We start from the raw sequence: 27,281 nt of genomic DNA, 5'->3' as shown, positions 1-27,281 counted from the left end.
ACCAAATTAAACATGTCAGGTTGACAAAAATCTCTTACTACAAGTTAACAAACTCCTTTATGCACTCCTGATGACAGACAAAATGTTTCACACCCTTTAAAGTGAGAGGTTGCTGGGAGCCTGAGGAACTAAACCCCTCAAGTTCTCTGGCTTCCAATAAAAGACCAGAGCAGTAAATATTTATCTACATTATAGGTCCCACTCATAAAGTAACTGAAATGACAAAATACCTTCTCCAGGAAAACAGAAGCAGGATAGGAAAAAATAATTCTCATACTTTGTTTATTTATTTGTTTAGATCTACTATGGGTCTTTAACATTTTTAAACATTCTGAAGAAATACAGCATGAGGCCTTCAATCCTCCTTAGGCTTTAATGCTGGGGCTGGAGGGAGTTTCTAAAAGCAATGCACAATGTATTAATGCATTTTCCACATTCTTCATTTCCACTCAAAATCCATAATATGTATCAAAACTTTCACATTGATATGGAATTATTCAAAGGACACTTACCTTAAGCCCACTTTCCACTTATTTGCATGCTCGCCTGTCTTTCCACCAACACAAAACACCTTATCTGCTTGAAGCTGAGCCTTACTGCCCTCCAGTGTGATGAAATCTCAACACCTGCAGGAAAAAAACAGATCAGCAATAGTCAAGTCCTTGGTAAGTTTTGAGGAACCTATGTCTCTTTTCCTTTTTGAAGTATAGGAAGTTCTTCTCACTGTATGTTTTAGTCAGGTTCAGATCTAAGTGCAAAGACTGGTTACAGTAGGAAATTCTTGAGGTGGAAACAATCAACCACACTCTGGGTTTGCCTTTTCTCCTCTGGAAACTTACCTCCAGGTTGCTTCCCCTCCTCTGGTTCTTGCCTCACTTCCCCAGGACTATTGTAATCTCATCTACGGAGTATGATGGCCTTTGAAACACAGTTTGGACAGAACTGACTTAAATCAGGGTCAGTTTTCCTCATAGAAAACTTAGTGTAGAAAGATGCATTTTCTGATTAAAATAAATAAATAAATAAATATGCATTCCAATAGAAAGATCCTGCCTGGCTCATCTTCTGGGGTCTTTTTTTTCTCCTCAGATAAAAACAGTAACCCCCACCCCAAAAAGATAAAAACAAAGGTCATCTGAGAGGAGAGGACGAGCAAACCATCCCACAAAAAAACTCTGCACTTGAACTGCCTCTATATTGCCAGATTGCCTGCAGACAGTGCTCTCCTTCACCACCCCCCTCCCAAAGGACGTCAAGATCCATTTCCTTCCATGCCAAACTGAATTCAGTTTCGGGTGAGGTGTGGCCAACCTCCCTATTTCACTCCTGTAAGACACCTCCCCTCTGCAAGGCCAGTCTTTCCTGGGTCAGGCTGCTGGATGGCTGGTGGGTCGCTTGGGAAGGCCCTGCCAATACACACAGGCACCCCTGGCACCTCACAGAAACCTGAAGTTTCTCTTCTGGAAGAAAATCTGCAAACTGAAATGGCTTCTTCCACATGGCAGATCCACAGTGCCTGTCTTTTGATGTAGACTTCTTATGTTTGTCAGCTGGATGACCCAGCAAAACCCAAACTCCAAATTCACTCCTCTAACAAAAAGGGTACTATTCTCAAGTTCAGAAGATCAGGCACGCAGCTCAGGTACATAATCAGCTTTGAGGCTCGTTCTTCAGGTTCTGATATAGATCTGGTGTATTACTTTGGATAAATCGTGTACCCTCATGGTGATCACAAAACTGTAGTTCCCTGCTGTTTGTCATTGCCATGTAGACTGTGAAAGCTTGATAACAGGGACCACTCCTCACCATTTCTTTCTGGATAATATGGCAAGGCCTCACCAGTGATCAGGAGTGAGTATAATAGAAGTATACAGAGAAACAACATTTCCCAGTTTTAGTCAAAATTTGGCAGAGAAACAATTTCTTTTCCAAGTGCTACTTGCTGGGCTCTGTTTCAGCCTCTCATATCCAGTACACTGCACAGATTGTATCTGCTTATATACCTTGCAGTGACACAGCTCCTGTGTAACTTCACCGTAAAGCTGGAGTGACCCAAGGGTTGTAAGATTGCTTTTAGCACCAACAAGTTCTTCCCAAAGACTCTCACACTGATGACACTCATGCGCGTGAGCTGACACAACACAACACAAACATCTGCAGTGACAGCAGGCAGAGGACTCTGTCTCTTAGGCTCAAAGAGTGCACACAGCTATGGCTCATGTGTCAAGATAATTGCTGGAAGAACTGAGCCTATAACTCTTCCATGGCCAATTCTGATCCCATCTCATCCCATCTTCTCAGTGTTAGCCATCCTGTTGTATGTAAAACATGCTCTTATTTCACCCATCTTTTTAATTATAGTAGTAGAGGTTTAGCCCTGAATTATATGCAGTTAAGAAAGCTTCCCACCGTCATGAAAAAGAACCCCTTCATGTTTTGTATCTTTAATACAGCTAATTTGCAGGGTCCTTTAAGAGCAGCTGCAAGCTTTATGTGTCAAACTACCACAAAACAAAAGAGAGTGTGGCAGTGCGTTGTGGGTTTTGCTGACACGGCACACTGTTTCAATTGAAAACAAGAACTAGAAAGAGCAGTTTGAGAAACCTGACACTAGCTGTTACCTTTTGAAATCACATCTTAAAAAATAAAGACAAGCATACATTTAATTTTTACTTTTTTAATGCAAGTGTGTTAGATGCTGTTGGAGACACAGGTGATGGCCAAGTCCTTCTGAAGAAACATCTGTTACAAAGGAGAAGAGAGGGAGATGGAGAAGGTGCCATTTTTCTATCCCTATAGTAAACACCTAATGCAGCGTAAACAGAGCTGGTCATGCGGTAAAACATGAAGAAGCTCTTTTTTAATCATCTGAATAGAAATTTAATATCTTTGCATTTGCTAAGTAAGGCAACTTGCCCAAGCAACCAGATACACAAAGCCATATGCATTTGTTCTGCTTTTGTTGCTACTGAACGAAGCTTCTAAGTCACAAGCATTAAGGCTGGTATTTACCGAGCAGTTGCACGAGGGCTCATTAGGAAAATTGGGATATCCAAACATGTAAGGAAACCTGAGAAATCAAAGAAAAGAGCCACGTATACAGCATGACAAAAAAATAAAAAAATAAAAAAAAAAAAATCATGAGCATTCCCAGTCATTTTGCTCTTCTAAATTGTGAGGTCCAACAGCTAGGACCAATTCCCCAGGTCACCCCCTGCTGCTTGGTGATGCCCACCACATGTTGCAGCTGAACAGCAGCAGCACAGACCTAGGTCATGCTGTGGGGACCAAAGGACTGCCTTCTGTGGGGGTGATATACTGGAGAAAGCCTTTGCTACCCGACTTGTCCATCATGACTGAGCTCCACCAGTGCTACAGCAAGAACAGGAGAACAGGAGAAAAATAAATTATCACCACCCAGGACACCTACAGACTCTGGTAGTGCTGTTTAAGCATTGTATCAGTACTGTCTGTCAGCTTCCAGGAGTTCACGGATATGTGGCCCTGGTTCTTTTTAAAGGGTGATTTCATAAGGTAAGAGCAGTACCACTGTGATTAGTACGCTTTAGTCTCTCTTTTCTGTACTCCTGACAGGAAGGGTGGCTGCTGTCAAAAATCAAGGTCACATGAATACAGCAAAATTCACCTTTCCAGCCTGGGATAATGAAAACCAATTGACTATTCCAAATACAGTAGCAATAAAAAGGCTCATATTCAATAGACCAACAAAGCTCTGCAACAGCAAGACAACACTCCACCAGCCTTTCAGCACAGCTGTTAACACCACTGAAAACACTACAATACGGGAAAATCTTCCAAGAAGCCTGCCAAGTATACCATCACCCTCTCCTAACCCTGGGGATAAATGCAGAACCAGACCTTCACATTTCCAGGAGGTATCAAATAATGCTCAGCAGCCCAGGACAAATTAGAAACCTTTTGTGTCATAGCTGTAGAATTAGCTTTGCAGAGAACTAGCAATTCTTCCCTTTGCATGAGCAGAAAACAAAACAGGACCTCAGCTGAAGACTGGGTTATGAATAAATGCAAATTCCTAATCAAAATATCAGTATAAAAATTATTTCAGGAGACAGACACCAGAATTAGTCTCTGGATCAAACAACTCTTGTAGATGATATTTCAGTAGGCACATGTAAAGTTCTGAGCTAAAATCTTTCACAACATGAGCTTTAAATAAATATCTTGCCTTAAAATATTTTGTTGTCACAATGGTAGTCCCTCTTTGTAGCCATGTTCAAAAATTTTATGCACAACAAGAGCTCTGATGAGAAAGAGGGAGAGGAGCCATTCCCCAAGCTTTGGGCATTTGCTTGGGATGGGGATTTCCAAGTTTAAGCTCCTGCTTTGAGATGGGCACCTAAAAGAAGTATTTTGTTGTAATGATTTGAGCAGCTCTACATGGTATCTCTTCCACATGCAAGGTCATTTCTAAGCTCCTCCATACAGCTATGACCTCTTTGTCCATCAGGTTCCATTTTCTCTCCTCTTTGGGCAAATTTATGGCAAAGAGATAATTCCCTGAGGTCAGATTTTTATCTCATTTCCTTCTTAGCATTTCTAGTAAGATGTTTTGAAAGCTCAAGAACTTCTATATATGCACCACTTGTCTACATATGATCTTTTTCTGTCACTTTTCACTTAATTGCTCCATTCCTGATGAATGTTTCTACTTTTTTTTTTTTTTCTCTTTGAGTTGACAGCTCTCAAGCAAGAATTACCCTTTCTTCTATTTTTTATACAGCTCCTAACATGGTGGGTTGTTGATATGGATTCTTATAATAATCATGGATTGTACAGTATTCCTCAGAGGACCATGGCTTTATTGATCACCATGTCATCATATGCAGCTGAACTGTTCTAATATTTCAAATAGTTTGGAACAAATATAAGAAGCTGACCAATGCTTGTATGTGTCTTTGGTAACTACACATATTGATAATGCATAAGGAAGGGCTAAGATTAGCCATATTACAGATGGGGAATGGGGCTTGAAGAAACTTAAAGCCAGTCCCAGGGGACCTATGGCTCTGCAAAAAAATGGTTTCCAGATCACAGGCTAATGCCTTAACTGGATGGACCCACCTCCCATTCCAGCAGGCACATGACATCCTGCTTCCTAGCAGTTATGTACTTTGCTTCCAGTGAGGCTTGTAAAATGCAAATTCCTAATAAAACATATGACCTTTCCTTTCATGTTGGTGAATAAGATTTCATATTATCCTTTTTATGAACAATTCCAACCATTCTCTCACACCCTGAGTCATAGGTACAGCCATTCTTTGATTTCTTCTGTATTACTGGGTTAAGGCTACAACCTATTCTTCACATACACGCAAAATAGGTGGGTGTGAACACATAAATATACACACTCACACATGTATGTAACAGATGTACATACAGTTTTGACTCTTCCACTTTGCTTCCCTATAGGGAATTACTGAGACATAGTAGCCTTATGACTTGAAAGATGAGACTATGATATTGCTATTTCTTGCACTTCCAAGAAGAGTGCAGGTGTTTCAAAGCATTTATGAAATTGCTTGATTGACTCTTATATAGAAATCTATTGACAATAAGCTGAACCTTTGCAGCTTGGCTGTAAAAGATTTGATTATAGTAACAATACTAACCGTCATGAATGTCATAAATCTTAAGAGAAAGGACACATATGTCACATATAATGCATGAAAAAGTTGTCCTTTTATCATGGATAACTTACCATTGTGTAGATACTCTGCTGATCAGCTATTGCATTATTTGAATAAGTATCTGATGTCTTGTTTTCTTTCAAGGAGGCAGGTGCAGGATGAAGCAGGAAGCCTGCCAAGAAAGATGATAAATTGCCACTCGGTGCTGGGGACCAGTGCTTAACATTAATGCAATGCTGCCAGGAATTAAAGCAGTAAAGTAATAAGAAACTAGGAAGAAAATAACTTCTCATCTGCCATTAGCAGATTGGCTCAATTTTCTTTACCCATTATAATTTTTAGTACATCTAAAACAAAACATTGTCATTGTGTCATTACAAGCAAAGTAAAACAGGTTTGGAAAACATCCTATGACTTACAAGCCATGAAACTATGTAATAATTATACCAGTTGCTTTTCTGGAAGGAAAGTAATCTTGAAGCTAACAAGTTCAAATAAAATTACACAGAAAAATAATTGCAAAGAAGTATGGTCTTCAGCTTTCGAAATCCTTACCCACTTTGGCAAGTGCTACTCCCTGAGTGAACTGGCTCATTCAGTAACAGTGTAGTTGGAAGTGACAGAGAGCCCAGAATGTCCCCAGATTCCTTGTTTACTGTTTTAGCTCCTTCTGCACTAATTTGATCTGATGTAAACTAACTTGGAAAAGAATTTCATGTGACTTACATTAGCTTATGTGAGAAATATAGATAAATCTTGTAGCAAATTTATAACTGGGTGCCTACATGTGAGTTAAATACAGCACAAAATACAGCTTGAGCAGGAAGCTGGTCATTCATGTTGACCAAAAATCAGAGGAATACTTCATAAAAGCTGAGTTCTTAATAGTTTGACATTAGAAATGTGTTCATGCAGCCATCGTATCAATAGATGTCAAGGGCCAGGTTACACACACATACTTCCCATTTTCCTATGCCAGCAAATTAAAGCAAAACAAATATATATCTTATTTCTCCTTTGTACATACAATAGAGTATGTGGGAAAAACATAAGTTTCCAAACTTTTCAGACTTTAAAATCTTTGACTTCTGAGGCAGCCAAAGCCATGTCATAGCCAAAAAGTCAGGCAGTGATGCTCTGCTGGCATTGTGCTTCCCAGGAGCAAAACTCTGCCAGGAACAGGAATGCTCTTTGCAGGCTGAAGCAGCCCATCTGTTTTGGTTTGTTCTTTCCTAGGTGGCCAGGTCATAGGTATTCTAAAAGATCAACCTGCCCAAGATACCATTTCTGAGCTGAAGGGTTTATGTTCTTTACCTCATTTTGCAGAGCCTTTCTGCATAGCCTTTAGACAAAAGACTGGAAAACTTGGCCTTGGAATGAGTCTATACATATTACTAGTCTATACATATTACTAGAGACCTGCCTCTGGTAGTTAAACAGGCTTCAATATGCTGTAAGTACACTATGAAACATTCTTCCCTGTCATTCAAGGGAAAAACTACTCTTGCTCTTATATAGCCAGTTCAGTAAGAATCTCTGTTCAAGCCACCTGTTCTAAAATATTTACGTTTACCAACCTGGTAAACCTTTAGCTTTACCAACCATGGAAAATATAGATCTGTTATTGCCTTCCTCTCCTCCATATAACTAAAATATCAATAGAGATATCACTATGAGGCATCCAACCACGATCATAACCAGATCAGTAGGTACCAAGGAAACCCACATCAGCCTTTTACTGAACTGCTGACACACACAAAAATCAGCTAGGTCTGTTTTCAACATTCATCCATCAGTAAAATTAAAACTAAATTGAAAAACTGATTATCAATGTCATTCCTCTTTTTGCACCAGAATAACTTACAGTAGTAATCTTTATATTTTGAAACTGGGCCATAAGTCAAACAATTTATCTTCTGAAATCTTCATCTCAATAGAGGAAAGATACCTTAAAGCTGTCAAGATGAAAACCATTGAAGAAACATTTTTAAAGCTTGCACAGGATCTATACTCTCATCTATTATGTCCAGAAAAGTGCATGGCATCCAGAATGAATGCTGAAAAGCTGTATGCTATTTAGTCTCATCTGAATTTTTTCCAGAACTCTTCATCATATCACCAAGACAAAGGAATGACAGGAGAGAAGAAGATAGTTCACCATCTAGGCAATGATTTTTCAAGTTGTACATCCTTCTGTAAGTTCTGATATTGAAACTATTCATTAGCAAATGTAGATGACATACTAGCTTTAATTGTTACACATCAGTGTTTCTGTCCGTGTCTCGGTTTATCTTAACTAAGGCAATTTTCCTCTTTGCAGGTGTGACTGTGTCATGATTAGTATGGTTTCTCACATACTGTTGGTAATAGGAAACCAAAGACAGCAAAATTCAAAATACATGTCAAGCCAGTATGAAGCATTTTAAAGACAGTTCCCTAAGGAAAGAGTGAGGCTCTGGCAAAATCTAAAGAAAAGTGTGCTGTTCTATCTACATCTGAAGTGAATGTAATAACCTGATGCCTAGCATTGAATGCAATACCACAGGGGAGGCAGTCTGTAGTCTGGTTGCTGCATCCCTTCAGTCTCTTTTTAGCTGTTTGTTCCATGTATTTGGTAATCAGCATAACCTGCTCATGACGTACTGGAACCAATTTCAACCTCAGACCACTGTCACTGTTTGATCTTCTTTACCTCTCTACCTCTTTCCACTTCTCATTCTTTCCTTTAGCTAAAGGAAAATCCTCAACAGAATTGTCTTGGCAGATAGTTGGACTTAGCATATTTGCAGGCAATACATTAATCATTGTCCAGGTGAAGATTAGAGTCACTCTGAACTGAAGTGCCATTTATGTAAATGTCTTCCTACTGTTGATGTTGGTAGTGGTAAGGTCCAACAATATTTTCTCTAAATCATGAAACATATGAAACTTTGCTTTATTCCCAAATCATTATAATTATGCTTTTTGTGATACATCTTTCCCCAGTTCCAGTGCTTCAGCAAAGAATGTCTGGTATCAGCCACTCATTCACTGCTGTGTACATAACCAAAGCTCAAAGCTCAGTTCAGCCAGGGAAAAAAATGTCACTAGTTACACTGAAAATTTCCTAAAGGATAAAAAGGAATTTGCAATGATTTACACATTTTGCTGTGAATGAATTGTGAAGATATATCACTGATATACTGGCTTACTAACAGAGAAAGAAGTTTTCTAAGAACTTCTTCTGAGAAGAGGAAGAGCAGGGAAATATGCCACAAAATTTAATTTTCAGCAAGCCAGGGGTTAAATAGTGTGTACAGTATCCAGATTCTCCAGGGCTTTCCTGCATGTGTAGTCATGTAGACTATGCAAAGTAACTGCATCAGTTGTGCTTGACTCCCAGTGTTGCTAAATGTTGATTCAAAGCAGGAAACAGGGAAGAAAGAGAGTCCAAGAATTGTTTATGTTTCACTGTATATTTCTCTGGTAGGTTTTTAATATAAGGAGAAATAAAAAGAAACCTTCAAATTATTTTGTTTTTATTCTCTTAGGAAAATAATTGTAATATTCCTCTTGCAACATAGTATAGAGATTACTTTTGTGATCCTTTTCTCTAGGGTCAACATCAGCAAATGTATTCCAGCTAAAGTTATGCTCCAGGATCAGGTGATCTGGACCAGCATTCATTGAAGTGAATGATATTTTCAATATAAATCCCAGTTAAAGAGTAATAACTTAATTCCTTTAATTTGCCTATCAGTCACCTTGCTGACAATAGCGGTCACCCTCAAGACTACCAGCAGGAAGATCAAACCCCAGCCAAGTGACTGACTTCATTTCTCAGCCAAGCAAGAAGAGCAAGAAATCCTGACCCAGCAACATATACATTGACTAATCTCAGCGAGACAAAGAGAAAGCAACTACTGCTTGTTTATTGATTTTCTGTACTATGTTCATGTCTGAGAAACCTGAAAAGGAAAACATACAGGACAAGTGACAGGCAGTGTCTAGTATTCTTGTGACTTACAATAAGTTATGTTGATATTTCCCAAATAATCAGTATATTAAAAAATATATATATATTGCAGAGAAATCCATACAATGATGGATTTTGTTTTGACATTATCAAATGTTCCACAGTGATATTTCATCCTTCCAATTTGTTTTCTGTCTTGTATCGTAACACAAATTATAAAATAAAAGATGAACAGTGAAACCTGGAACAAAATAATTTAAACTTATAAAAAATCGCTTGGGATTTTTTAAAATAGTAATAAAATCAGTATGATTCTGGGAAACATATTGGTTTCCTGAAATCAAAAATCATTTAAAGGAAAATACATGAACAGGAAATTTTCAGTCAGCCCAAATAAAAAGTCTAAGGTTGTTCAGAACCATTTAAGAAATCACCTAATTCTTTCAGAAAATATTTCAGTAGAATTCAAAGTAATGAGGAGAACTTTGTTTAGGTTCTGTTCATCATTTCTTTTAGTTCATTCTTACATGAGAAAAACAGCCATAAATTAAAAATCTTAATGACTGAACATCATCATTATGATACAGAGAAGAGATCAGAGGCAATTAATTCTCAGTATTTTCTTTACCACATGGGCAATATATGTCAATGCATAGACAAACTTTTTTATAGCTATGTAACATAAGATTGTACTGCTGATCATTTACACTTTCAATCTGATTAAACATTTTAAAGATGACAAGGAAAACACTGCAAAATAAATACAACATCTGAGACTAAGCTTTTCTAGAAAAAGGGACTAACTTTTGACTGGCATATTTGGATACAAGGCTAGAGAACATCTTAACAGTTTAACATTATCTCATTAGCATCAATTCAGTACTGAACTGAGATAATTCATGAGAGAATTTTATGTTGATGGACATAATAACAGAGATGGAAAATCATGGGTCCATCCTTTTGCTTGAATCTAGTCACATAGAGATGTAGTTTGTCCTCTACTAAATATAGTGATTTTGGACTAGCACTTTTCATGCCTTTTCATGGAGATTTTATGGTCTACCATTAATTTTGTAGCTTGATAACATGCTTTAAAACACAGTAGAAACTTGACCGAGTAAACTCAGTCTAAATGTGAGCTTAGAAACTTCATTTTAAATTTTCCTTTTTGATTTTAAACCTTGGTAAAGAGCACACTCATAAAAAGCTATGCTCTCTGCAAAAGTATTATGGTAGGCATGAGAAGGAACAAGCAGGAAAAATTACGTAAGAGATATGGCTCTGTTTTGTCAGATAAGATATTTATTTTGGGACAAAGAGGAGCCAGTGGGTGGAAGAAGTCCTCCAAGATTATTGAAGGCCTCTTGTGAACCACTACATTTGGATGCTCAAGCTGCTATCTCATTTGTGGGGTCTAAGAACAGAAAAATATAGAAAACTGTCGCAGTAGGTCAAAGTTTATGTAAAAGCAAAAGTACATTCATGTGATGGCATTCGAAGTTTCAGAAAGATAAAAAGTCGAAGATTTTGTTCAGTAGGCAACTATCAGCAATGACACTGACGTTGCCTCTTCCTTAACTCAGTTCTCTGGAGCCAACATATTACTTCTACCAAAGAAAGACTTAGTAGTGGTCCTTTTCCTGTCCTGTGGAGCCTGAAATGACTCTTGAACACCAACTGTGGAAAAAAAAGTGGGATTTCCCATATGCTGTCACTCTAAAAAAGCCTGTTATTCTGCCAGACAGGTGAAATGATTCCATGGGAAAGGATGTGTTCAGTGTGGCTTTCTTGTTAACAGTGTGATCCAAATTTTGCCAAATTGATGGAAAAAATCCCAGTTGATTTTAATTGATTTTTCATCAGTGGATTCCTTACAGGTTATTGCATACTCGGCACATCAATGGCAATGGGAAATCAGGTGGCAGGTGTGGCATTTACTGAGCACTCAGGAGACAGATTACCTGGAGAGTGGGCGCAGCTCTTCTTGAGGCGGGAGTACGTGGCTTGGCCTCAACAAGCCTTGGAGCCTATGAGTAGCTTGTTCATTTGCTCACAGGATTAACAAGGGAATTAGCCCAGACAGCTCCCATATGAGCAGCATTACATTATCCAATTTGCATAGTCTCCCCATGCTGGCAACACGATACCAATCCTGACAGTGGGAGCCTATGCTTTTGGAGCAGGAGGTACAGCTCTCTATCTCCTGTGACAACCATGAAGTTTATATGGCAAGGGCAAGCAGAACACTTGACAACCATGAAGTTTCTACAGCCTCTGAATTGTTACAGTGAGCATATTTTGAGACGTCAGCAGCCTGTGAGAACTCTGCATATTTTCCTACTAGAACTGATCAAAAGAGCAACCACCTTTATTTTATTAAAGAGAACCCTATAGAAATTTTAGATACCAATCAAGTGATAAATAACCAGCTCACTGATGACCATAACAAGGACTCTGCCATGCTTACGCTGGACTCCTGTGAAAAAGCGTGGGTTACCCTTCAACCTATTCAGCTATGCAATGTCCTTGAACAGTGAAAGGGAAACCATAAAACCAAATGTGATGCACATCATTCCAAGAAAGTCTTGCCTTGTGGGTCCTTTGACAAAATTCTCCTAGCTTCAGTTAGTACTCTGTTTTGCAAGAGTCTGAAGCAATTTAACATCAGTTCCATTTGGTTCTTCACTGAAAGATGTCAAATCTCTTAACATGAGAGCTTTCCATGACAGATACTAATTAGAGACAGTGTCAGTAAGTAGGCCTCTTGGAAAGACTGCCCAACAGTCTTCACCGTAATGTGTTTTCAGCTGCCTACAATGTAAAACTACATGAATATGTTTTGAATTTTCCAGTGTTGCAAATAATATTTTGTTCTGCTGTGTTTCAGCTAGATATCAGTCTACAAGATAAATCTGCAACCAAAGACTAGTGGCAGCAGGTGAGTACAGAACATGGAGGGCAAAAATACTGTGTTTTCAGCTAAGAAGAACAGCTACTAAAATTGAAAGATTTTGTATCTTGTTTAAATGACTGACTTACAAAAGCAAGAGTTAAAATTTAAACTGGCGTTACTTGAAAAAATAACTGAAGAGACAGAAAAATTCAATGATGCCAAAGAAGCACTTTTAACGCTCAAGTATAAGGTTTATTAGAATCCTTCTATGGCAGCAGTCAGCACTTCAGACAATATTTTAGCCATGTATTTCAGTCCTATTGATCTTACATGCTTAAGCTCTTCTGCAGAACACTTTGCTGCACTGCAGTATGTTCTAGAAAACAAATAAATATAGCCATTTACTGTTTAGAGTATCATAATCACCAGTCAAAAGCTTCCCATAAATTTCATTATTTCAGGAAAGGTACATTTTTTAAAAATGCAAGATTACTCACTATATACCATTATAACACATAGAATTTTAAAATTGTTAAGCAGGCTGAAACACTAGAATAAGATGTTCTGAAGCATTCCTCAGAGGAGGTGGCCATGAAAACCACAAAAGTTCATTCATTTTTACCATTTTTTAGAAATCAGGCTACCAGGTCACCCAACTATCATTTACAGAGATTTAAATGTGAGTCCCCAGTTTTTAAAAATCTTGGTCTAAATATTTTAAACACATCATGAGGTATTAAATCAAATTCTCAGATGTTCTGGAAAGATTTGTAAAACAAAGCTTTCCAAGCCACCTCTCCCTGTTACAGTAAATTATGTCATCCGTTCCTCCATTTGATTGACAGCCTTTAAATCTCTCTTCCCCATTGAGCTTATGCCATGTGAAGCAACTGCAAAAAAGAGATCTTGTTTTCAATTTTTCAGGGTCAGGTTGTCTTTCAGTAACACGGATGTCATTCATGACACAATGAATGAGAGTCATACCCAGGCAACCAAAAGAAGAGGTGTTAACTCTAAAAGTAAAAAGAAAACATCAAAAGTAATAGTAGAAAAGTCCATTTAAGTCCCAAACAGACAGGCGGAGAGACAATTAGGAAGATACTATCATGCACAAATCCCGATATCTTCTCCACATGACCAGTTTAACAGTGGCCCTATTTATAATACAGTAATTCATAGCAGCCCTAAAACCCCTTATTACTGACACTGCAAAAACATTGACCACAAATGTAGAACATAGTCTACACACTCCAAAAAAATTAAGTTACCTGACTGACAAATACTGTCCATAGTGACTTTGGGAGTATAAAATAAAATATTTTTTTAATTTTTAAAACTTTAGCTTGGATTTCTTTTCCTCTAAACCCAGCTTTGATTGTGATGGGACCGCAGACTGTTTTTACCTAGGCCAATCTGTAAGTTAGCAAAGCTAAATCCTTCCTGTTCTGAAGTAACAGTCTCAAAACTGTCTTTTTTATACAAACATAGTTCATTGCAGCCAGAGATGAGATTATAACATTTGAGGTCATGCTTTTGTATGTCTTTGCCAGCTCTTTCTCTATTACTACTGTCATTTCCTGAGTTATAACTGTCAGTTATCACGATCAAAAGGTTGGAGAGAGAGGTTTAAGTCATGGTCACTCCGCCTTCCCATCTGGGTTAGCTACATATATGCAAAGAGCCATTAAAAAAGTGAGAGAGGGAGAGAGAAAAGGAGGATGGAAGGCTTCACCACACTAAATGAAAAGCAAACAATATGCATATCAGCATCCTAAGGAGACGTACTACTCTGCTGGGAAAAACCAAGACAAAAGAATTATCTGACACAACAGTTCAAAGCATATTGCACCTGTCAAAACGTCTGTCATCTTCTATAGAAATGCACCATTCTAAAAGAAAAAAGGGAAACTCTGGCAAAGTCACTCAGAAACAACAGGCCACTTTGTCTCCTTCCTTCCAGCCAACTCCTCCATCTGAAAGCCATTTAACTCAATGCTAAAGATTGCCTGGAAGGACCAGACAATAGGAAGGTCTCTTTCATTGTCAAGGACAGTTACACTTTGAAGATGATGCTCAAAAGGGGTTAAAATGGGTCAACAAGCAATTGTTGGGTCTATCCAAGGAAACGTGAACAGAACATTGTTAAAGTCACACACAAAAAATCTAAAAGAGCACATCTTTAAACTGTGGAATTATGGGGTTGTGGGGGAGGACAACACACAATACTGATGTAATCTCATAAAGAAATGGAGATTAAAAAAAAAAAAAAAAAAAAAAAAAACAGCAGTACAAGTGGATAAATGGAATTTTAGTCTAAATACAACACTACTTAGCAACAGGCATCCAAAGTGCAGAAAAGACAAGAGAGATATAAGATGACAAACAAAGGAAAAAACAACAGAAACCTTGATAGAAATAGTCATAATTTTCCTACGACTTTTCCATCTGTCTTGTTCCAACTGTCACAACATTTCCTGGAAATCACTGAATGTTTCACAGCTAGAGAGAATGGATGCATCTTAGGTACTGAAATGGATTTTACCAAATTATGTCATTACCAAATGTTTTAAAGGAAAAAGATGTAAAATTGAAAAAATACCTTTCCTTGCACGCAAATTATCTCACCTACTGAAACCTCTTTTTGTCCGTGTTCTCTTTATGCTTACGTGAAAGCCAGTTACCATTTTAAAAAAGCTTTCAGATCTAATTTACAGAAATTTAATTCCGAAAGTAAATCATCTGTGAAATAAAAGATTTTTCTAAAACCATTTGTTTATATAAAACAAGTTGTTATTGTTGTTATTACTCTAATTTGTCTATTCATCAAATTTTTGGCTTGTTTCTGATACTTCAATGGAGCAATGCATAGGAATATACGCACCAAGCCTGAAAGAGTCTCAGTTCAGCGTAACTAGTCATGAATTTAAGTGTATTAATTTGCATCTGCATTTGCAGCAAAGCATTCCATTATGAGCTACTTCAGAAAGGAAATAGCCTGAAATTTCCACTCCGCTGAAGTTAGTGACAAAGCTTCCAGTAACATCACTGGGGACAAGAAGTCAGCTCTGTTTCCACATTTTGTACTTCTGATTTAGGTCAGTGATGGTCTTGCATATGTTGTTTATTAGCCAGCTTCTCCCTTCTTGCTCTTCCAATCTCCCGGCAAGACAACAATAAGAAACAGTGTAATGCAACTGAATGGATCCTTACATTTTGAAAAATCCTTGAATCTGGAGCTGAACTTTGTTACATCTTTCTGTCTGCTAAGATGCAGAACTGGCCTCTAATGTGGTGTAACTTCTGTACCTCCCAAGTCAATGAGCCAATGCTCAGCTGCTGAGAACGTGGCCTGTGGTATTCTCTTTTAGTCAACATAAAATGACATCGGCCATAAAACGCGGGAAGACCATGAAAAATTGAATTATTTACTCAAGAAGTTCAAATTCACATCTAAATTTGAAATCAAGATTTCTAATAGTAGCCTATTTCTACAAGAGTAAGAAATAACAGATGTAACAAGCTATTTCCCATTATCTTCCCTCCCATTAAAAAAGTAACTTAAATTACTCAAAACTTCTACCAAGTTTCTTCTTTTTTTTTTTTTTAATTTTATTTGTTGTGCTCTCAAATCAAAGCAAGCTATTCCTAGAATATTAATTAAAACTCAATGTTTTCAAGAGTTTCCAAGGTCATTTTTCAGGTATAAAATATTATTTAGCCTTCTTGACAAATGATTTCATCCCAGAGACAGCACTGAAAACTTGTCCTGTAGCAAGCCCTGGTCAGTTTTTAAAGATATAAAAATAAAAAATAAAAAAATAAAAAATCTAATTTCATCTGCTCAGTTTCTTTACTTCACACTCGTATACTGGATTACAACAAACAACAAATGCCTCAGTGTTCATCTGGCAAGAAACGTTTCTATGAATATGTTGAGTTGAAAGCCTCATAGACTAATCCTTGCTACTGCACATCCTTAACATCTGAATTCAGAAATCATTTTTTCATGTTTTTATGACTTTATGTGAGTGATTATCTATTGCTAATGAGTAACGGGAGTCACAGTAGTACTCTATCAGTGCCTCTTTCAGAATTAACTATTTTCAACAGCAGTTGTGATTTTTAAGCTTTTTGCTAAACCAGTCTCAAAGTAGGCCATTCAAAACAGGGGTGAAAATGATCGTAACAAAATTACTGTCCTCCTGTATAATTCAAACATATGTGACTAACCCAGCTTCAGAAAAAATGCCTTGGAAGAGGTCAAAGTACAAAACTTCCCCCCCAGCACTGTTTGGCAATTCAAGCTATGTCATTATTCTGGTTTTCCTCTTCCAACCGCTCTGATATTCTTCTTCCATCCCCCACAACACCATGTTCCTCACCCTCTGCATTTCCTTTGGGTGACTTCTTCCCCTCTATGGTTCATGAGTCTCAACAGCCAGGGTGTTCAGAGAATAAGGGACCTATTGTCCCCTTGTTGGGCTCTGATGCCAAGTATGAGAGCAGGCTGCTGCAGCCAGAGGCAAAAGAGGAGATGAGATACATTCAGCCTTTGAGATCATGGAATGGGGATGCTACAAATACAGTCATCTCAGGATACATGAAACCTGTGCAGGCTCAGGGCTGGTGGCATCTTAGGAAACCTGAGATGCCAAACTCAGATTTGTAACACAGCTACGTTGCACATGTGCAAATTCTTCTTTTCAGGACCTAAGAATGAATCTAAATTCACATCCTGTATAAGGTACCATGTCTTCCTCCTCACCACATTCCAGCTGAAAACTATAAACACAAACACTTTTCCTTTTTTTTTTCTATTTATTCTCATGATTATATACATTTTTTCTCTGTAAGAAAAAGAAAATATCCTCTTACATCTATTTCTATTGACATAAATTGGTAAATAACATCTGCCAAATTTTTCCAAAAAAAATTATCCTAGCACTGACACCTGGCAGAAAAACTTCAGTTTTAACATTATTTTTGCTAAGTGATATGCATGAAAAAAGATTTTGTGATGATAAATGTGTACAGACATCACCAACAGCACCATAAATGGAACAAACTGAAAATACAACATCAAGTATAAAGACTTCTCATGACAAATGTGGTTAGATTTTGTCTGTTTTCTTTTTCTTAAAGTAAAATTGAGATTTAAATTTCCCAGTGTTTGATATCATTCTGTGGATAATTGAAAAATGCTGAGTCAAATTTTCTGTTGGTGTGTCCCTATGAAAGGAAGAGTTGCAGTGAATTTGTCCTTTCTTTAAAAAAAAAATAAAAAAAAATAAAATCTTTGCAACAATTATATGCTTTTCATATATATTTGTATAATTTTAAGATAGACAGTGATTTTCCAGCATCCTCCATTCTCTGATATTCATGTGTGAACTTGTACCCAAGAACAATCTTTAATTTCAGTTCATTACTGTTTTGTTTAGGAAGACCTGGTCCCCAAATCAAGGGAAAGAGGCAATCTCACATGTCTTAGAAAAGCAATTATGCTCCATGAATAAAGACTAGCTATACATCACAAGTAACGGTTCATAGAAAATACAGGTGGAAGCTTTCTGAAACAAACTTAAGTCTGCTTCAGGTAATAAACAGCTTCAAAAATTCAATTCATTTTAATTAATGATTAGAGAGCAAATGTGCTAAATTCACCTGACGATGTATTTGTAATGAACCATTTAGGCAGCAAGTATCAGGGGGTTTCCTCTCTAAAAAAGCCCGTATCCTCTGATCTCAGGAGTGTACACCTGACCAATGCACAACAACCCACTTACTATCTATCATTACGAGAACAAATACATCTTTGTCCTCTTTCAAGTGTCACTAATCAAAATGATTATCTAAAATCATATTTCAGGATCTGCGGAACTTCTAACAGCAAAAAGACTGTGCCTTGATTTTCACATTTCCAACATTTTGCATGTTTCCATGCAACACTGGTGGTGATTAGGAAAACACTCTTTAATATTTAAACTGTGCTGTGAGACAATAGAAAGCTCTTGTAACTTTTCACACATACATTTTATCATTTGAAAGGTTGCTTACAGGAAATCAGGCTCCCAGCAACCTGGATCTGGAGGGTCACAAATTCTCACTCCTCTTGGCCCTACTGTAAAAGCTGAAGGTGCTTTGAGGTGTTTATTAAGCACGGAAAAGCTACACAGATGGCAGTGTTTCAAGGAGCGGAAGGAAAATCCTACTCAGACATGAGGCTCCCAGGAGCCAGTTGATATTTGCTATTTGACCTGGAGTCCTCAGAAAAGCCTTGTGATGGCTGGGAGGAGGTTCCAAGTATAAAGGGTGGGTAAAAACATCCTTTTGGGGAAACCCAGTTATTTCACTCAATCATCTACCAAACCTTTGGATTTGCTAAGGAAATTGCCCCACCGTCCTCACAATAAATTTCTTTCTATTTGCTTTAGAGAACAAGGAATCATGAACACTCTCCTCATTCTAGTCCCAAATAATACCCCTCATGACCTAGGCCCAAAAGATAGCAAGGCCAGGTACACACGCAAAGTTTTACCAGATGAGGGGTGTGAAAAGCACACAGCCAAGGGTTGATGAGTACAGTAACCAAACCCCTGGCTAAGGCTTGTGCAGTCCTGTCCCACTGTTGGAGGACAGCTCCGGACACTTTCCAAGGACAGGCAAGCTACACTGCAGGAGCACCATCAGCATTTCCTGTGCCTCCTCAGGACTCTGTTGGCAAGCAAGGTTAATAGCTGTCACAAAAAGGCAAATGTTCTCAAAATCAGAGAAGTTGAAGAGGTCACAAGTAAGGTGGTGCAAGCAGGGAAGACAGCAGCTATGAATGACAGATGACAGTCACGTTGCTTACTGCAACGTTCAAAGGTATTCACTGTACAGTGACAAGGAGAGAAGAGAGGCAAGGTGAGGCAAGGTGAGGCAAGAACTGAGTGACTTCTTGATTTCTTCTAAGAAATTCTGCAGTCTCCAGGAGAATTGCAGAAATAGGCATACAAAAAGAAACAGCTGATATTGGTCACCAAGAACTCCCATCTCCAAAAAGCCTTGTATTCAGATTGTCTCTCATTCAATTTAATATTAAGGTTTTCATGACCTTACCATCAGCAACAGTTGCATTTTTTTTCCAGGTTTTATCCATGAAAGAAGCATAATCTAAAAGAAAAAATACCTCACCAGAACCAGTGAAGATTCCCCACAGGAAGCCTATTTCATTTAAAGGAAAACTACTGTGAAATATATGATCTTGCCCTTGGAAATATATATATCACGTCTGCAGCTGAAAGGCAGTGAGTCACAGTTCAAATTCAATTAGTACAGTTTCAAACTGCACACACATGGAGACTTAGCTGTGGTCGCAGCTGGACTTCTGGCACCCAAAGCACTGCCACTAGCTCAGCAATGCTCATGGCTACTGCTCAGCACACCTGATACTGCCACATTCGTCAAGCTGAAAGGTAATCAGGTTGCTCAGATCCCTTGCTCCTTTCTACTTGCTGCCAAAGCCCGACAACTAACAGATTTCTTCCCTGCCCTCTGTGTGTCCTCTTTCTCTTCCAGTCCACAATGTAACCTTCCTTCATGCTTTTAATTACCGATCAAAGGTGGCACAACACTGTTAACAGGTTACACGGAGAAGTTGTGGATGTCGCATCACTGGAAGAGTTCAAGGCCAGGTTGGATGGGGCTTTGAGCAATCAGACCTAGTGAAAGATGGCCATGGACTAGATGATCTTTAAGGGTCCCTTCCAACATAAAAAATTACATGATTCTATGACTTGTGACAGGGAAAAAAAAAGCTGCTGTGTGTGCTAATTACCTACGATGCTCAAGAGATCATTTTATTTCTTTGGACCATCTAAATCAAACTATACTATGTATCTCATTCAGACAACTGCCCTGTGTATTAAAGTACTAGAGATGAATCAGATAATCTACACTATGAAGGTCTTTTTGAATCGGTCCTCAGGTCCTGAGACTAATTTCTCAGAAAACCACACGTCTTTTACTAGAGACAGTTTCAGTACAGACCATATCACCCTCCCTCTTTTCCTCTAGCTGTTCTAAAAAATCAGATGAAATATTGTCAAAAAAATCCCTTCCTCTGAAGAAAAAGACTGGGATTTTCTAAGGAAAAAAATCATTCCTACTGACCTTTTTGGCTACCTCTTACACTACCTAAATGTGAACAAAGATAACAATAGCTGTTACCAACTGAGCAAGCAGGCAGACATTTAATATACCTTGGGCATTAATGACTGCATATAGATGCACTCAAGTTAGACTCTCTTTCTGATTTCTGCTATTTGAAATTACACGGAGTTTTCAAATATTAAGAAAAAGTTCAGCATTGTTTTCTCTTCATGCTGTAACATAAAAAGAAAAATGCAATTATATTAAAAACTACTATTGCACATATCCTATCTGATAGATCTGTTTTATCCAGTATTCCTCTGTATAATTTCAATAGCAAAAGTAAGTTCCTAATACTTCTTTTTAAATCTTCATACAAGTTTTGGAGTTTTCTTTTTCCTTTCTAGCAGGCACTTTGATATTATTGCTATTTAAATTCTGATAGAAAACTATTATTCCTGGCCAAAGCCTTCTCCAGAGATATCTGGAGCTCTTGTCTGAGATTACAATTGGAAGATGGCAGCTAAAAAAAAAAAAATCATTACTACAATTTCTGCTAAAATCAGTATGTCCACTACTTTTGTCAGGAATATTAGAAGCCCAGTTTATCAAGGCCTGTGCACCAAATGGAGTTTAATTCTCTGTTACAACTGTATTGAGCTGAAACTTGTTTTAGGACCTCCCACCTAACACCACAAGTAAGAACTTCCTACTGTATATCCCCTAATATTTATTTTTTCCTGTAGCCAGAAAACAAGCTAAAATGTCACTTTTCGCACTAAACTGAAAAGACATGACTACCAAAAAGCCCTACAGAATGAACAGTAGTTTGATACAGCTTGCATCCAACAGCTTTGGTGCCACAGAGAATACGAATGCACAGAAATGTGATTTTTGACATTTTTCCCCGTAGTCCAATTAAAATAAGCAAAGTAAACTGCGCAGAAAAAGAATATGTCTTTCAAGTATGCTTCATACTAGTTTGATTTGCTACACACTATTGCACTGCAGAAATAGGAATGTTATCCACAAATTAAACTACAGATTAAGGACAGCTCAAGTTTATTGTTAATAGGTACTATATAAAATATAATGAATCACAGTGAGTCACCAATTGGAACTTCTTTCAGAATAAATAGTCATTAAGGTCTAGATGAATAGATATTACGGTCAGAGGGGACTACTGTGATCATGTTTGACCATCGTTATCGTTGTTTTTCAGTGCATAAAGCAATTGTTAAAACCCTGCTTTACACTTAATTTAATTATGAGTTATGCAACAAAACACAAAGGATGTTCACTGAAATAGCATATAATTAAGTTGAGCATTTTGTTTTCCCTCCCTTCTTTCCATCACTATTAAGATTTGATCCTTCTGTAGTTTGCAAATTTTAGTAGCATTTACAACACCGAAGTTCCAAGAGATATGGCTATTCAAGAAAAAGTCACATTTATGTAAAGAAATGGTAATGCCTGCCCAGAAAAGAAGGGTTCCCATCTCAAAATAAATTAAAAAAAATGGCAAAGTGGCACGCGATATACCAGATTCCTATTGTGAGGCACAAATTCTTCACAACACTGGGAAACATCACAGAACAAAAATACTACTAGAACTGTTTCAAAAGGAACATTTTTGGCTAGGATAGAGACTTTTGACATTATTTATTAGGTTCAAAAATGCTTAACAAAGGCCTAACAATAGTCCTGTGGAAACCACTACATCTGAGGCACTTTCTGTTGTTATGTGCAGGCATTGATTTGAAGATGGCCAGCATTAGTAGAACAATTCCCTCACAGCAGTCAATGCAAGTCAGCATTCATACACACACAAGCAAAAGCCTGTGAACAAACCATATGGAAACAGGAAAAAAAGTAAACATTTATTAACCTCTTTGTGGGGAGATGGGTGGAAGAACAGGCCAGTGGTGAAGGAGACGGTCATGCCAAATTTCTGCGAAAGAAGGTGTTTGCCCCAAGCATTTTTTTGCGGAATATGAAGAAGCCCAGAGAATGTCAGCAGTGCCATGGTAACAGGGGATGCTGGGGCTGCCAGTGCCGCAGCCACCCCTTGCCACCCAGGCACAGCCTTCGTGCGGCACGGGTTGGCATGGCTGCCTGCTGCTCCTGCCCCTTCCCCATCTGCATTAGCCTCAGCAGACATGGAAAAACTTAGAGGATTTAAGTCAAAAATCCAAAAGTGAGGATTTGGCTCAGCAGCTGAGCTGATGGATAGATGAGCACACAAAAAGAGCCAGAAAGACCTATACAGCGTGCTCACTGTGTATATACGCAGGCCACCTACATCTTCCTACCAAAGCAGGGCCAGAAAGCCACCGCCATCCTCATTGAGGTATACTGAGACAGAAACTAAAACACTGTTTTACTTGCACTGCCCAAAGTCACCAATGACCCCAGTGTTGTTACTGGGAACAGGCACTGCTCAGCCAGAGCAGCATTTCACAGGTGGACTGTTCAGGGTAAAACACAGTTCCTCTTCTGCATTTACCTCAACATAAGTTCCTTATCATAGAAAATTCCATTTTCGCTGTAATCAGCATTTAAATTGCTCTTGGAGAAATGGGAGAGAGAGCCCCAAACTATGGAAAATACGCTGTAAAGCTAGGGTTTTGGTTTACCCAGCGTTTAAACATGAAGGGTGTAACTGGTTTCTGAAATAAGCTGCAGAATAGGAACTGATACAACATAATCTTGGTTTTGTGCTGCTGAAGATGAGATCAAAGGCAAAACAGAGCAAATGAATCCAACTGTAACACCTACCTGGCCCATCAGTTGCTCGCTCACAGCTGAGCTCTGCCCAACATCTGATCAGCCTGAGCCCCATGGCCATTCCTGTCAGCACCCTGCTCTCACCAATGAGGAGCAGCATCCTGAAGCACACCTAATGCAGCATCTTCATCTCTGCCTGTGTTGGCCTACAGGGTTCAAGGTGGTCTGTGTCCTTTCTTCCCCTCAGCCTGATGGGGTAGCATCCCTGGGTGGGGGTGACTTGGGAACACCGTGTTCAGAATTGCGATGGCACAACTTCTCTGTCCTCTTCTCTAAAATGGACTGAAACAGATGGAGGAAAAGTAAAATGTGATGCACCGAGGCAGCAGTCATCAAGTTAAAGTAACATGAAGCCTGGTGGGTTAGTAACTACTTTTCCATGGTGAATGCCTCACGTCACTGGCTTGGTTCTGAAGCCAACATGGCTGCAACCACATCATTAACTCACCACCTCTCTTCCCTGTTACACAAAATTACTGCTTTTCCTGTCCTTGCAGAATAAACCCCAAAATCAATAATTTTTGAATGCCATGTGATTTTTGAGTGCTGGAGACAGGAATGCTGCTTGGACCTAGCAGCTTAGCATCTTTAAAATTAGTCTGGAGATCTGCACAGCTACCCTTACTTTGTAATCATGCTGTGTGCACAAACTCTGAAGATTCACATGCCTCAGATTGATTTTTAGTTTACAGACAAATTCACTGTTCTAGCCTGAGCAACACTGCTTTTTACGTGGCTTATTTCCATTCATTTCTGCAAATAGGAAGACTTCTAGCACTGGACACTCGTGTTCCCCATGCAGCAGGCTTTGACAACCAATGGCCGAACATTTTCCTACACCACCTCAAGCCTGGTTGGTAGGGAAATGCTTTTATAGGGACTGATTATTATATTAAACATGCATAAATGAGGTTACCAGGGTGGTAGGCTATACGCAGTACTTTTAAAAAGAAAATAGTTAATTAGCACGTATAGCTGGAACTGCAAAAATGTTCCTACATACATTCAACAGATCCATATTTTCTGGGCATATCTCACTGCATTGCATTTAAATACAATGAAACATGTGCTTAAGGATCTCCATTCTTAAAGCAAGCAAGCCCTGAAGTGGGAAAGTGTTGCCACTGAGGGCAATTCAAATGTGATTTTAACTCTGACTGTTCATTTAACATAAAGCCCAGGATCAGAAGTGATTTAAAATATACATTTTTTTCTGAATGGTAGTTTACTTTAGGAGATCTCTTGAACATATTAGTACGATTATTATATTATAATAAATGCAAAAATAATAATTGGTATTTTAACTAATAAATGTCATTTCAGTGATTTTAATTATAAAAAAGAAACTTGATATTTAATGGTTCTTGCTATACACAATTGTTAAAAATTTCAATAACCACCTCAAACATTTTAATAAATTGCTTACTGTCTGTAAAAATTAGTTTCAAAACTTACTAATATGATAATAGCTTTTAAGATTAATTCAAATGTCAAGTTACTTGCTTTCAATAACTGCTTTCAATGTTCAGAAGCTTTGGCCACAATCTGTATGTCAAAAATTTTGAAGCCAGTAAGCCTTTATTACAATAAGAGTAATCTAAATGTAGAGATACCAGAATTTGGAATTCAGTAGGACTGTGGATTCAAAAAATCTGAGTTTTGGAAAGAGATCAAAGTCCTCAGCTTACATCCAATTCAAGAAGAATTCATGGCATGAGTTATTCCCAAGAGTTTCTCCGGAAAAGACAGTAGTATAAGCAGTAGGAAAAAAAAGAATATATATATTAATAACAAGTCTTATGCTGAACTTTTTATCTGCCGATCTTTTGTGAGGTATATATATGATTGATTTGACATTAAAATTGTGCTGTTACCTTTTTCCATCATACATTAAGTCCATGGCACGTTTAAAATACTATTCTGGATGAGATGTCAAATTTATTCCTAGCAATAACTAAATATAAAGAGAATTAAATCAGAAAGAAAATGGTGTGTCGTAGCCAAAGAAATGCACAAAAAGAGAAATGGAAACAAAGAGGAAGTTTTGAAGCACGTTAAGGGTTAGGAGCAGGCGAGGAGCTCTGCTAAGGCTGTTATTTCAGAATTGCTGTGGAAATGTATGTTCAAACTCTGCTTTTGCCAGCAAGCACCTGGGAATTGGTCAGCAAAATAAATGTGACAGCCCTATTCTTGTTCCAAAATGATGCAGTATGTAAAGAGTGAAAATAACCATCTATGCTTGATTAATTAGGTTTGTAAGTATTGTTCAAGAACTAAACAATATTTCTAAAGATTTCAATAGCTCAAAGATTGCCCTATGGCCGTCTGACCAATACATCTTCCAGCACACACAGTTTACAAGCATTTTTCTTCCCAATATGTTGTCTTCGTTTGGTGCGACATTGTATGAGCGCAGGTCTATTTGGGTCAGAGTGGTTTTCTTCCCATCACAGCAGTGGTGCCGAGGACGGCACTTGGACCATACATCTTCCATGTCATTTCAGTCAAAGGCACATGATGCTTCCCGGTGCCCAATCAGAAAGGGTCCGGCGCTGGACCAGGGGGGCATATTGGCAAACCAAGCTTTCTTAATGACAGCCATTGTTCAAGACAAACAAAAGCACGGTTCTGAATATTAACATGCGGCCTTGTGTAAAGGTCATCTGTATGGCACATTTATCATCGCTGAAAACCAGGGGGGCAAAATGCTTTAAAATTCTGTCAAAACCTGTTATTGTCAGAATACGCCTGAAAGTTGGCAACTGATGCAAGCATAGCAACTATTTGAGCTGTCCTCCTTCTCCTTAGCAGTGATTTTGCAAAGAGAAAGTGAACACGAGATAATAGATATATTCTTCCTAACTGCTAGTAGGGGGGCTACTTTAATTAGGCTACTCAATTAAAAAATTAATCTAATAATCTGTAATAATTAGGCTGAACAGCAGTTCTTCCTATAAGATAGAGCTCCCACAATAGCTCTTGCATTGACAAGCCAGGAACAGGCAGTCAACAACAACGTTCTGGTTTTGAGGCTCGATAATGCACTTTTCAATTGTAAAAGCATTTGAAAATCAGAATTAAAAGGATATAGCGCAGGGGACTAAAATCTTGGACTAATCCTTCAGTAGCCACGTAAATAATGCCAGTGATGTTACTCCAATTAAATGCCAGTTTTATTCCTTATGTTATAGCAATTCTTTCTCAGGAAATGACATTCACAGTCTGGCCCTTAGATGGCATGGAAGGGACAAAACCGTTACAAACCTTTTAGAAGTCTCTTTAGTAAAATTAATAAATGACAGGAAGACTCCATAATCAGTGCTCATTCGTTTAGTTAAATTAAATAGTTTGACTCCTTTGTTCAATGAACAAATAAAGGCTTCCCAATCATCTTCTGCCCCACTAAACAGTGAGAAGCCAGAAAGATAGTATTATTTATTTATAGCTTCAGTCAGCTGTTAGCGGAATTGTACAGATACATACTTAAAATGAGAATCTGAATACAATACATCTATGCAAAATCTTTTTCTTTTTAATTGGGAAGACCATTTATGTAACAACTCACCAACAAAGGGAAAGGAGGACACTGCTTTCAGAGCATTTTTACTGTTTTACACTAACACAGCCCAGGAGGGGTTCTTCAGGAGACACCAGGAACGACATGGACGGGTTTCTACCAGCCTCATGCCCCGCAAAGAGCTCTGCTGTGCTGCTCATAGCCCAGCTGAGAGGCTGAGGGCTGGAGAGAAACATCTCCTTTCCTCACCACAGAGAAGATTCAGCCCAGCTTGTCTCTACCCAGGCAGCAGAGCACTCAAACATTCGATCCAGGCTTCTTGCAATT

The 27,281-nt window shown here is 38.3% G+C and overlaps 1 long non-coding RNA gene across 1 annotated transcript in view; it reads right to left on the bottom strand.

Annotated features, from left to right (window-relative positions):
* Positions 1 to 525: 525 nt before the first annotated feature.
* Positions 526 to 27,281, bottom strand: part of LOC121078131 — a 71,356-nt gene continuing 44,600 nt past the window's right edge. Inside the window, exons 2-3 of the long non-coding RNA XR_005824466.1 lie at positions 5,741 to 5,841; positions 526 to 626 (exon numbers count right to left, since the gene is read on the bottom strand). This is a non-coding gene — a long non-coding RNA (uncharacterized LOC121078131). The remainder of the gene's footprint in view (positions 627 to 5,740; positions 5,842 to 27,281) is intronic.

The sequence above is a fragment of the Cygnus olor genome, chromosome 1 (assembly GCF_009769625.2).
Source record: "Cygnus olor isolate bCygOlo1 chromosome 1, bCygOlo1.pri.v2, whole genome shotgun sequence".
Classification (NCBI taxonomy): Eukaryota; Metazoa; Chordata; class Aves; order Anseriformes; family Anatidae; genus Cygnus; species Cygnus olor.
The sequence above is the reverse complement of the archived record's forward strand: the minus strand, read 5'-3'. Positions and strand labels throughout refer to the sequence as shown.